Source organism: Camellia sinensis, chromosome 1, assembly GCF_055761805.1.
Source record: "Camellia sinensis isolate YWXY chromosome 1, ASM5576180v1, whole genome shotgun sequence".
Taxonomy (NCBI): domain Eukaryota; kingdom Viridiplantae; phylum Streptophyta; class Magnoliopsida; order Ericales; family Theaceae; genus Camellia; species Camellia sinensis.
In genome coordinates, this window is record NC_138961.1 from 183,994,771 (window position 1) to 184,009,455 (window position 14,685).

Consider the following 14,685-nt stretch of genomic DNA (forward strand, 5'->3'; position numbering starts at 1 on the left):
TAGTTACCAAAACCAGAAAATAAATTAAAACACAAAATAATTTTATTTTCTTTGTTACTAAAACTAGAAAATAATATAATTTTATTTTCCTTGTTACTAAAACTAGAAAAATAAAATACCAAAATAATTTTCTGTAACACCAAATAATATTCTGCAATTGTTAATGACACCAGTATATTACTACTAATTGTCAAAGAAAAGAGACAGTATATTACTACTATCTGTCAAATAACATAAATCACTATTTGTTTTTCCAACCAGAATATTAGTTTGAAAACACAGAAAATTAAATACAATGAAGATACCAAAAAGGAATCTGTCTTAAGATTGTTGGACAATCTTCACTGTATTTAAAAGATTTAATTCTATTGTGTACAAAACAACAATTGATTTAATTTCTTCGAATTATAATCAGATCAAGTCCAGTGTTTGACACTGTGTCCTTAAGACAGATTCGTCCTCTCCACGGTGCTTTCAGAATGTGGACGTCTATCTCCTAGGATAAAATGATCTACTACAAACAATAGCAGCACTACAAATTGTTTGTCTAACGAACACACAAAATGTTTATACTCTCTCTGACAAGAAAAACAATGCAGCAAAATGAAGAGGATGTTTGCAGAATTATAAAGGACGAAAATTAGACTTCTCCAAATCCAAATGAGGGCTGTCCTATTTATAGATGGAATGGTGGCTCTAGATTTTTGAATTGAACAGGTATGATACCTGTTGGTTTTGAATTCAACAGATTTGAATCTGTTGGGTTACAATTCAAACAGATAACAAAAAGGGGAAGGGCCTTGTTTGGGTGTACAGTAAATCCGGATCAGATTATTTCCAGTTCAATACGGGAAGGGCTCTGTTTGGATGTACAGAAAAAATCAAACCAGTTTAATTTGAATTCTGGATTTTATTTTACCAAAAATTAAATTAAATTCAAATATTTTTGACCCAAAAAGATTAGTATTGGGCCGAACAAGCCCAATCCAACCTCACACCACGCGCCCAAGCCCAGCCCACCCGCCCGACCGGACGGCGGCGGCGCGCATGTGTTGATTTTTTGGTCCAATGGGTCTAGCCCATTTTACCCATAACCTCTCCCTCTAAAACACTTGGGTACCTCTTGGGGCACACCCCAAGTACCAAACCCAAGCCTTATAAATCCTTTCAAAACCTCCCATCAAATCAATGTGGGACAAGCCTTATTCAAACCTTTAAGGAATTTCCACCAAAACTCCATTTCCATGGTGCACACTTTGGCTTCAATTTCCCATTCATTCGGTAATGGTTTTGAGCAACCAAATATACCACGTGAATCACAACGCGGCATAGAATGTGTTACCACTTTGACCCGTGTAAATCGATGCACGGGGCCCACCTAAAAAATAGACCAAACTTGAGAAAAAATTTTGATTTTACCTAGAATTTTCCTACCATTTCCAACACTAGAAACTTAACAATTACCACAAAAAAGCCCAAACTTATAAAAAAAAAAAAAACAAAAAGGAAAACAATTACATACAACATCATAATGAGAAAGAAATAAGCACTCCAGGCACTATTAGAAATTATGTGAACACTTTTGCAGGAAGGCCTAAGAAAAATGCCAAGAGTGGTAAAGTTGACAAAGCATTGAGCCCTAATGTTCAAAACGGGTGAGATCATCAATACTCGATTTGTCAATGAGTTATGGCGGGCTTAAACTTGGTGGAGTTTGAGCGCCACATGAGTGAAAAATTGTTCCGCTGTGCCTTTAAGGAAGTCAGCCTGTGACAGTTGGCATCAATCTTTGTTGGCAAAGATTTATCATAACATCTCAGAGAGAAGTATATAATAGTGAGAAACTGAGTTAACCCAACTGGTTTGTTAAAATAAACTTTAGCTATAAATTTCATGTAAAGTTAGTTGCTGTTTGGCAATTGACTTTTTTATTATTTTAGCTTGAGACTAAAAGTTTGTTCAATTTGGTTTTTCTTACTTTTTTGACTTTTGTAGAGAAAAAAAAAGTGAAATGATTATGGTTTAGATATGATATTTTGTTTTATTAACTTATTTAACATATTTTGTGCCATTTTAGGAACATAGCAAAAAGTCACGTTTTTAGACAAAATGTCCAAAAACGCAAGTGCCAAAAATGCCAGAAAATTAGTTTGGCAAGTGCTAAAAACGCCGGTGTAAAATTACAAATTAGGGCCTATGAAAAAAAAAAATTTCTTATGTTGGGTAAGGGTATTTTGGTCATTTTAATTTGATTTGACACCATAAATAAATATTAAACTAAAAAGTAAAAAATCAGCTTTTTACCAGTTTTCCAAATCACTTTCCAAAAAGCTAAAAAATTTGGTAAAAAGTCAAAAGTCAACTTTTTACCAACTTCTCAAAACACCCCTTTGTCTTTTGCGCCATTGCCAAACAACACCTTAAATTTAGCAATAATATTTCTAAATTTATCTTTAATTGTGAAGTATCTTTTAAATGAGCCGGGAATTAAGCTATTCATATTGGGCTTGAAAGCTTAACCATTTTTAAAATGTGTTCATACTTAGTTTATTTACATTTTGAGTCGATCTCATATTTAATATTAATCTTGTTTGAAAGATTTTATAAAAATAAATTCACAGATATCAACTTTGTTCACGAAACGTGTAGAACTCAAAATATGATATTTTAAATTTTTTTTAGTATAAAATACCCATAAAAAGACCAAGAATGTCAAGAATTATTCTTTTCACGACATGTATCGACTTACCAAAACAAGAAATATAATGTATGTTATTATAACTAACAAAGATTAAAACTTGAAACCATTCAATGAATCCGACTTTTCATTATTTTTTAAAAAAATTTATAATCTAAAGAGAACCTAAAAATATAGTGAAAATATAAAATTGATATTAAAATTGTAACTATTTAATATTATTTGATTATTAAGAATGAATGTACGGTTATTGACATGATTTTTAGACAAGCGTTTTGATTTTTTGATTTTATTTTTTTTTTTAAAAAAAAAATTGAAATCTATGCACCAATTTTTTTTTTTTTTTAAATTAAAAAATTCTCTCTCTTACGATAGTAGTAGTTATTTAGGGATAGCTGTGACGGAAACAGTGTCTTCCGTGAAACACGTCATTGTAAAAGACGGCGATTTTGGAAGGATCAATCAAAGCCGTCGCTAATAAGATCGGACGGTCAACATGCAAGGGTTCGATACCGGAATTGTCGGTGTCAGCGGGAGCTGAGGATCGGGAAACGAGGAAAGCAGCCCGAGTAACGAGGAGAAGAAAATTAATCGCCGACGCGGACCCTTTCACATTGCTCTCTCTCTCACTCTCTCTCCTCTCTCCTGTCTCTCTCTCAACATTGCCCGGAGTCCAAGGCCCTGTTTGGGTTCAATTAGTCAATAAAAATAAAATAAAATAAATAATTAATAAGATAAATATTATATTTAATTAATAATTGTTTTAGCTTCTCTTTCATAATTATTAAATTAACTATAAAATAAATAAATTATAATTTTAAACACAACTTTCTTAATTAAGTTAAAATAGTTACAAAACCAAATAGCCAACGAAAATAATATATTCCCAAACAGGGCCAAAGCATACATAAGGAGTGGGCGCGGGTCGGTTGTGGCCACGGAATATCCAATCCGTCATCCGTCCGCCAGATTGGCAGATTGGAGAAAATCAATCCGCATCTGTCTGTTAATTCGGCGGATGTAGATTGAATGGATTGGCGGATGGATGCGAATCGGTTTGGCGGTTTAAAATTTTATAAATTTTCAACATAATTCAACTTGTACACTTCTTAAAAAAAAAAAAAAGAATTACAGTCAATGACTTAAAAAAATATTACGTATGTCTCATCCAAAGCAAGAAAATTTGAAACTTTAAAATATCGCAATCACTGTATGTCTCATCCACATACTACAATCACAGCATGCATCCACATAAAGTATTATAGTCTGTGGTTCTTCAAATATAAAAACAATTCAAACCACCAAAACAGAGCAGTAGTAGAGATTGTATATCTCTGTATTGTTACATCTATATCTGTTTTTGAAAATAAAAACCAACCAGCATATATCATATTTTCTATTTATTATTTTTAGAGATAGATTTAAAAACTAAAAAATATAGATAAATAATATGTTTATTTTTTTCAATTCAAAAAAGACAATCAAGTTGAAAACTTTTTTCAAGAGAATATTTAAACTCTTTTTTAATTGAAAATACAAACAGAATATTTAAACAAACTGAAACACAAAGTCTTATAAATTATTAGGGGTACTCGCGGTTTGGCGGTTCAGTTACGACTAAAGAAATCTCAAATCCGCCATCCGTCTGAAAGATTGGCGAATTGGAGAAAATCAATCCGCAACCGTTCGCTCGTTATCACGCATCCATCCAAAATGGCGCGGATCGGTTCGGTTCGGTCAGTTTTGACGGATCGGTATATCCGCTGCTTACCCCTAATACATACATACATACAGATACACACTTATGTTTGGCTACGTTGTTGTTTGGTTTTAAAAAATTGAGCTCATTTTTTAAAAAATTAAATTTTTTTAGTAAAATTTGTCAATATTTTAATAATTTTTTTACAAAAAAATTAGATACACTTAAAAAATATGATATTTATGAATTTTTTTAAAAAAAATTTGTCAAATACAAAAAATATATAAAAAATGAAAATTTAATACATTTTCATATTATTGTGTATTTATTGAAATTTTTAAATATTTTTCATGTGCATCTAGAAAGTAAAAAAATTACTTACAATATTAAACAAATTTACTAAAAATTAAAAAAATACGAAAAACTCAATTTTTAAAAAATAATAAAAACTAAACAAGGTTATTAGAATTAAAATGAAAATAAATGATAAATTACATTGATCGCCCCTAAGTTTCAAGGAAAATACATTGAGCTTATAAATTTGATATAATTAAATTGACTTTTTTTTAGTAAAGCTAAAACGGTCAAAAATTAATACAGGTGATGTGTAAACATAAAGATAAATAAGATAAAAAATGTATAAAAAAAATATGTTAATATCAATTTTTTATCCATACTGTTAATGAATTACTAGTGAAAAAAGGATTGAATATTATCTAAATTAAAACTTCAAAAAAATTCAATATAATTATGTGAAACAATTGGAATTCAATATATATCACCAAATCTCAATGGAGATTGTGTAAAAAAAGAAAGAGGAGAGGTGAAAAGAATAGATTACTAAAGGACCAGTTTGTTTTGTTTTTTTATTTTCTTTGTTATCATTTATTGATTTTTATTCTGTGTTTCAAAAACAAACAATTTAGTGAAAAATTCGAAAACATTGTTTTAGTTTTTATGCGAAATCAATTTTCAAAAATTAAAAAAATCTTTTTAATATTGTGTCTTATCACTTTATCTAGCATTTAAATAGAAAATAGAAATCAAATTTTGAAAAGTAAAAATAAATAAATAAATATATCTAAAATGATGAGGCAATCTTGTGTCTTATCACTAAAAATAAATAAAATTTATCAATGTCACTTTAATTTTCAAAATTGTTAGTAGCGTTATTTTGGTATAAAATTTGGTATAATTTTTCTATTTGTAAATCATTTTCTTATAACTGAATGAGAGTGGAATTTATAAAGATTGTACTAACTAACACAAACTAAAAAAAAAAAAATAAAGAACTCAGATAACTTGGACAAAATAGTCTGTTAATGTAATTGTAAAAAAAAAAAAACAAAAAAACAAAAAAAACAAAAAAAACAAAAAACACAAAAAACAGAGACAAATTACACACATGGTAATTATTTTGATCATTATAATTTTAATTGTTTCAAATTTAATTATAATTTTATGATTTTATCTCAATTTAATTTAACTAATTACAACTATTGTATTTTTTTATTAAAAAAAAATGTGCACATGAACATATGTCATGTCTTTATAGGTGAAATTATAAATTTATTTAACTCAGTAAGTTAATTTCAAATCAAAAGGGATCATTTCTAACAAATATTGGCCTCGTCTAGGAAGTTAATTATTTTAGTAGGCTATTTAAATTTTTTGTTATTTTAATATGGTAAAATATTTGTATTTGGAAAGATAGTTGATTTTTTTTTTTTTTTTGGTAGTTGAATGTGATATTTGTGAGAAAAAAATAAAATAATTATGAGTTTAATTTGACATTTTATTTTATTGACTATTTTAACCTATTTTGTCTCTTTATAGATTTTAGCCCAAAAAACTAAAAAAATCCTTTCACAAACACTCTATTATCTATTAAATCAAATTGATATAAAATTAAACTAATTAAAATTATAGAAACTACTAATCAGTGTGTTTGGTTTTAGTTTTCTAAAAATTGTATTTTTTGTTATTAGTGAATATTTTTTAAATTTTAATCAGTTTTTTTTTTACTTTTTTAGATGCACCTTACTTAAGGCCTGTTTGGTAAAGCTTATAAGCTGCTTATTTCAGCTTTGAGCTTAATTTAAGTTAAAATATTATGTTTGGTGCAGCTTAAGTTAACCAGCTTATAGCTTAAATCAAGCTATTTCTCAACTTATCTCAAAAGCTGGTCAGGGGGTGCTTAAATTTTTTACTTAAGCGCGCAGCTGGTGTTGAGGAGCTAAAATTACTTAAATACCTTCGTCAATACCAAAATATTAATATTATTAATTAATATTAATTAAAAAATAAAAAAATTTATATATTTCTGAAGAAAAAGAAAAAAATCAATATTAATTGAAAAATAAATATTAATTGTTATTAATTATTAATAAACTCATATGGTATATTTTTATATTAATTAAAAAATAAAAAATTATATATTCCTGAAGAAAAAGAAAAAAATCAATATTAATTAAAAAAATAATATTAATTGGTATTAATTATTAATAAATTAATATTGTATACTTGTGTGATGAATTAATTATTAATTGATACTAATTAATAACAATTGTTGATTATTAGTATCAATTGATACTACTAAAAATTAAATATTAATATTAATTTATACTAATTAATAATTTGAATATTAATTGATTAAGTCATTGATTGAGACTAATTAATAATTTTTGTATTAATTGATACTAATTAAGCAATTAATTGATACTAATTAATTTATAAGGGAAAATAATTGTGACAATATTACTTCCATTACATTTTTAGCAAATGTATCAATTTTTATATTAATTGATACTAATTAATACTACTTATATTAACTTTTATTAATGAAATATTTTTTTAAAAATTAAAACTGAAAAAAAATACAAAATAATTATTTTTATATCATATAAGGGTAGAAAGGACAATTATACAATAAAAAGTTATTTTACAACTTATTAACCAAACACTATTCTGCTGCTTAAATTCATAATCCCACAGCTGCACCAAACAAGTTAACAACTTATGTTCACAGCTATAAGTCATAATCTGTTAAGCTATAATCTATAATCAATTTTCCACAGCTCTACCAAACGGGGCCTTAGATGCATCTAAATAGTAAAATATTTGTGAAAAATATTTTAAAAAATTAATAGATACACAATAATAAGAAAATTGTATTGAATTTTTTTGGTATTTAGTATATTTTTTAAAGATTTTTTTCATAAATATTTTATTTTTAAAATATATTTATGTTAGACGTGTCTAAAAATTTTAAAAAATTACTGAAATTATTAAAAAAAATTATTTAAAATATTAAAATATGAAAAATAAAATTTTCTATAAACTATTTTTTACAAATCAAAACCAAACATACCTCACCGTTTGGAAAGAACTAAAATAGGCTTTTTTGGCTATTTTAATTACAAAAGACAAAATAAGCTATTTTAGTCACAAAAAATAAAATATCACATTTAACTCATAATCATTATATTCTTCTCTCACAAAAAAATTCAAAAAGTCAAAAAATCTTTTCTAAACTAAACTTTTTAGCCCAAACTAAAATAGTCTAAAAAATTAAAAAGATAAAAAATCAACCCACTTCCTAAACCAATCCCGAATATGAGTTGTCTAAAAAAATCTCTTCATATCAACTCAACTTTTGCCATCTGCCAAACAAAAAGCATGAGAAAGAGAGAGGGGCCGAGAGTGGGGAGCATGATGAGGAAATGATCAGGATGATGGTGCAAGAAGGACCCCTGAACCGACGGCAGAGATTTGTTTGCTAGTCGTACGCTACACGTGATTGTAATTAATGCTGTTTACGTACGGTTACACTGTACACCTATCCCCAGGGGCTAATGGTTGTGCGAGAGCAAGGATCCTCTAGAGTGATTTTTTCCTAAAGTTTCCTAGAGTGCTACATTGTGTGGTTGAGATTTACTGGCAAATCACATCAAAAAATTGATGTGATTTGCCAGTAAATCTCAACCACACAATATAGCACTCTAGGAAACTTTAGGAAAATTTCACTCTAGAGGATCCTTAGTGGTTGTGCGAACCCAAGAAAAATTATGGGTAAATTTTTTAAAAATAATTATATAATAATTTTAACAGCGCTGCTTGAGGGCCCGAATTTCGGGGCTCGAATGCCCCGAAAATTCCACTTTAGGTAAAAAAAAAAAAAAAAAAAAAGGAAAAAAGAAAGAAAAAAAGAAAACAGTTTCTAAAAATGGAAATTAGGGGCATTAGGGGCAAATTTTTTAGGGCCACCAATCATTTTCCTAATTTTAAATTTTAATTATTAATATTTATTAAGTTTGTCACTCATTTATAATTACTCCATTTGTCCAAAAATATTAATCTCTTATCTTAATTTTTATTATTTTAAAATATTAATTTCTTTTCAAAAATTAATAACTAAAAGGGCAAATTATATATACCTTCATCGAGATTTAATTAAATTACAGATATCTCCTGAGGTTTCGAAAATTACAGATCTCTTCTGAGATTTATATTTTTATAACAAATTGTTCCTTGAGATTTACATTTTCATAACAATTTGTCCTTTAATTTATTATGCAAATAGTACCTTCAGGGGATATCTGTAATTTTGCTAAATCTCAAGGGGGTATATGTAATTTGCCCTAACTAAAATAAGAAAAAAGATTGGGAGTTCTAAATTGAAAGTTCTAATAGCTCTAATTAGTGTGTAGGTCTCATATAATGTGATGTTTTGGTTTTGGTTTTGATTTTTTTTTTCTTTTAATTTTTCACATCATTAATGCTCTTTTAGAACTCCCAAATTATAGGGATGTGTCATTTATGCTAAAATAATATGAATTCTCTATTTTATCATTTTTTAAAATTTATTAATATTAATATTTTTTGATATGTAATTGTACTATAAAAAAACTAATATTTTGAGATGGAAAAATTATATTTTTTTTAAATTTCACTAATTTGATATATATATATTTAAATTATTAGATAGTCATAGGTATTATTTAAAGTACACGGTATAAGTATATGTTTTTATTTTTTAATTCTTTTTAAATCATATTACATCTCTATATTTTATATATCTTTTTATAAAAAATTAAAAAATATTCTTATTTAAATCATCTTCCTAAATGACTACGTGGCAATATTATCAACACCATTCACCATTCTATATCATTGTAATTTTCCATTCCACAATGCTCCTGAAATATCACTTGGCAATACCTACCTGAAAATCATCTATCTCCAACCCAGGCAGCAAAGGCACCAGGGCGAGGAGTTAGACAAGACCGCGTGGACGTGGAGGCCTAGACTTCTACTAACATTTTTTTGACAGGTTGGATAGAGCTTACGTGGGAAGAGCTGATTGGCCTGTGAGCTGTGGGGAAAGGAGGGACCACTGGTTTTATTAATTAGTATATTAATTAATGGGTAATAATTGATGGTCACAAATTCTCTGATTCAAATTGTCCGAAAATGTCAAAACGACGTCGTTTTGAATACAAAATAACTCTGAAAATGTCAAAACGACATTGTTTTGACATTTTCGGGCCATTTAAGCCACAAAATTTGTAGCCACCAAACATTATCCTTAATTAATATATTAATATTATTTTTGGTGGTGCTATGAACATCGATTAATGTACATAGTAGCGACCTTACCTATTATACAAATTACAAATATTCAAAACTTCTTAATTATGTTACATTATCTGTTAGTATACTAGTTAATACATTAATTAGTACGTATAGTATTACTCTATTATTTTAGAGATTTTATGTATTTATAATTTGTATAATGGAACTATTTGTTATAGTTTTTGAGGGGTGATTATAATTTATTTTGACTTTAGAGTCTGTGTCAAATCATTTGGTACAACTTCTGCTTGTAGCTTATTAGGTAGAAATAGTTTAAATTAATTATTTGAAAGCTAGGATGTCCTTTTAGTTTTTGCTTTCTGATTATCAGTTTTTAACTTAAAAAAAAATTTCACCAAACTGGGCCAATAGGTGTTGCCATAATTTTGAAATAATAATGTCATAATATATGTTGGTACACTAATTAGTATATCAATTGGTACATGTAGCACCATCGAAAATTATTAATTAGTCTTGAGTGTCACGTGACTATGCCCCACACCAATCATAGTTTGCTATGTTCCACGTGTTTCTCAATCACTTAACATAAATTCATAAATCTCACTCTCTCCGTCCATCACAACACTCCATGACAGTGTCCCAACAACAACCAATAACTTCTCGGGTGAGGGTGCAGTTATGGGTTAATGATGATGATGAATAATGAATGACCTCCATTCCATGAGTTTTGTTTTTCTTCTCTGCGGAAAAAAAGAAAAGGAGAGAGGGGACAATAAGTTTTCGTATTTTTTAATTTTAATAATTTTTATCAAAGATTTAGTTAAAAAATTTCTAAACACTTACATAGTTGTGAATTTTATTTTTTTTTAATAAAAAATTTATATCCCTAACATTCCAATTCTTTGACAATCACGATATTTTGCGTATTCTCCTTTTTCCTTCCACTGAAAGAAGGTGCACATAAGATTGTGGAATTTGATTGGTGGCCTATGGACTATGGTAACCCAAGTACTGGATTTTAGATTTAAAAAGTTTCCACATCGTGAAAATTCATCTCCAATATTGTAACAGTATACGTCGGAATTTTTAAAGATAAATTGTAAATATATTTTTTAGAATCTTTCAAAATGTGAATTTTCTCTCCTTACAAATATTCATTTGTTAGATTTTTTTTATTTACCAAAATTAATAGAAAAATAAAATTTCTAATTACTCTTGTACATAACAATAAAATTATCAGAATTATTAATTGAAATATATTTTTAATACCATTAAAAATTATTAATTAATTTAATAATTTATTAATAAAAATAAATATTTGTTATACGATGCAAAATTTAAAAAACGAGATGTAATTTTCATAATTATAGAAATAATTTATATATATTTATAATTTTTTTTTAATTGAAAAGTGAGTTGGGCCCTATTACAGTCAATTATATTTTGATGATCGACATATAGAACCACTGTTTTAGATGAGGTTCCACAGATACGGAATGAGGTGGCAAAAGAAGTGATGTTCTGTCTTTTTGTGGGATGAACTTGGGATTTTATCTTGTATGATTTGCTAAAAAACATTATTTATATAAAAAATTAATTGATTGAAATATCATAAAATCAAATCATATTTATCTTTAAAAAAAATTAATAATTTATTTTCAAAATTATGTTTGATATTTTTATTTATTTATAAATAAATATAATATAATCATATAATTATTGATAAACAACTAACGTTTACCTCAAAACTCAACTTCAACTTCAAATGTGCAATTATAAATAGCATCTAACTTTTTTAGGATCCGTTTGGGAAGTAGATTGATTTTTTGACTACTTTAGTCTGAAACTAAAAAACTTGATTTGAGAAAGATTTTAGGCTTTTTTTAAATTTTTTTGACTTTTTTGTGAGAGAAAGAATGTAATGACTATGGGTTAAATATCATATTTTGTCTTATTAAACTAAAAAATTTATTTTATTTTTTGTAACTAAAATAGTCAAAATAATCCCAACTTTTATTCCCAAACGAAGCCTTAATGTAATGAAATTATCTGTCAGCGTGTTGACAATTTTTTCCTAGATAAAAGCTGTGCTGGATGTCTAGGCTAAGAGGTTGTTTGGAGGTTGTTTATTTAATGTACGTTTTTTATTTTTTTTCAAAATGTAGTACAAAAAACGAAAACTTTACGTGTAGATTTTAATAGATAGGTTTATTATTAATAATTTTTATGATAATTAATGATATTTTTAATCAAATATTATTAAAAAACGTCATTAATTGTTAATTTTCAATGACAACTTAAAATTTTTATCACAAAAAATGTCACAAATTAAAAGTTTTAGCACCAATTTTAAAAAAAAATGTCCTAGAAAAAGTTATTAATTTTTAACTTTCAACGACAGTTTGAAAAATTCGTCACAGAAAAAGTCACTAATTGTAATTTTAGCGACAATTTATAAAAATTGTGATAAAAAAGTCATTAATTGTCAATTTTAACAATATATATACAAAAAAGGGTCACAAAATATTATTTTTGCTGACAATTTTATAAAAACTTATTTTTAATAAAACTTGATAAAAATTAAATCTAACTATTAAAATCCATTGATAATTACCCTATAAAAAATAATATAACTCAAATAAATATATTTATTTAAATCATCTTTGATTGTAGTGTCCAGTACTTAATTTTGAAGCGTGTTCCTAATCCACAATGGACACACTAACTTGTGTGTTAGTGTTAGGTGCTAAATTTTGGCTAAAGGGTATTATTTGGGACTATAATTGAGCTGTTAGCGTGTGTGTTAGTGGTGTGTGTTAATTTGTTTGTTATCTGCAGGGAGCGTTTTAGTTAGCGAAGGAGTGCGTTTGTTTGTCTTACCGGTTGACCGGTCAACGGCTATTTATTTTTTTATTTTTTTATTTTTTTACGTGTTGAAATTTTTTTTTGGACTTGAAATTTTTGATTAAACTAAATTATTTATTTATTTTATTTATTATATACATATATATATATATATATATATATATATATATATATAACACACCCCTTAACACATCCATTACACTACCACTCACTCTCTAAAATTAACAAACTCTTAACACATCTTAATAAATATTTTTAAACCCCACTTTTATTATATTTTATCATATAACATACCTTAATACACCTTTTTAGTCATCCCATTGTGGATGCCCTCAGTGCTCCAAACCAAATTGAGGTCAAATTGCATAAGCACATTACTTCATTTTACAACACGTTTTTGTCATTTGACTATTACTGTTTTAGTGTCTCGTCTGGGAGTCTAATCAAAAAATAAAATTAATTAGTATGTTAGGTTTCAATTTTTGAAATTTGATTTTTTTAGAAATTAAGGGTTGGTTTGGGATGTCCTAAAAAAGTGTACTTTTTGACTTATTGGTGGGTTTGGGTTGGGTTTGATGTGATGTGTTAGAGAGGTGATGTGATTTAAATAAGATGATGTGACTTAAATAAGATAGTGACTTTTTAACTTTTTAGCTTATTTAGGCCTAGTTTGGGAAGACTAAATAAGTGTACTTTTTGACTTTTTATGAAATATGGGTTGGGTTTGGGTTGTGTTTGAAGTGATGTGTTAGAGAGGTGATGTGACTTAAATAAGATGATGTGACTTAAATAGGATAGTGACTTTTTGACTTTTTGTCTTTTTTTAATCATGCCAAACTTGGCCTTAGTACATGCCAAACTAGCCCTAAGTCTTTTTTATTTTTCATTTTTTTTAGTGAATATTTTTAAAATTTTAATCAATCTTTTTTTTTTTAGATGCATCTTACTTAGATATATCTAAATAGTAAAATATTTATAGAAAAATATTTTAAAAAATTAATAAATATACAAAAATATGAAAAATATATTGATTTTTAAAATATTTTTGGTATTTAGTAAATTTTTTAAAGATTTTTTTCACAAATATTTTACTTTTTAAGTATATTTATGTTAGGTGTGTCTAAAAATTAAAAAAATTGCTTAAATATTTTTAAAAATTCGGTGAAAACAAAAAAAAAAATATGGAAAACAAAAAAGTATAATTTTTTAAAAAGTGAATTCCGAAAATGGAAACCAAACGGAGTGAATCACTTTGTTTGGTTTTGAATTTTTAAAAATAGTTTTTTGAATTTTGAATTTGTATCGTCATATTTTAATGATTTTTTAAAATATTTTAATTTTTTTTTAATTTTTAGATTCACTTAATCTTATGCTACTTAAAAAGTAAAAAATTTGTACAAAATTTTTTAAAAGATTCATTGAGTATTAGAAAATACGAAAATATATTAAATTTTTGTGTATTTGGTGAATTTCTTAAGTAGTTTTTTTTTTCCCACAAAATTTTAAGCTTATTCAAATTAAGTGGATCTAAAAAATAAAAAAAATTATGTAAAATATTAAAAAAATTCACTAAAATAAAATAAAAAAATACGAAAATAAAAAACTTAATTTTCTAAAAAATTTCGGAAATCAAACATGGTGAATGACACTTGATTTTATGGGAATTTGATCAAAATCCCTTCACAATAAAATTTCAATATATTAAGAATAAACACACAAAAAAAATCTTAAAAATTTCAGCACAAACCACTATTATCAAAATAATATCCCCAATGAGTAATTCAATATTTTAAACTTTAAAATAATATAACTTTTGATTTAGATATTT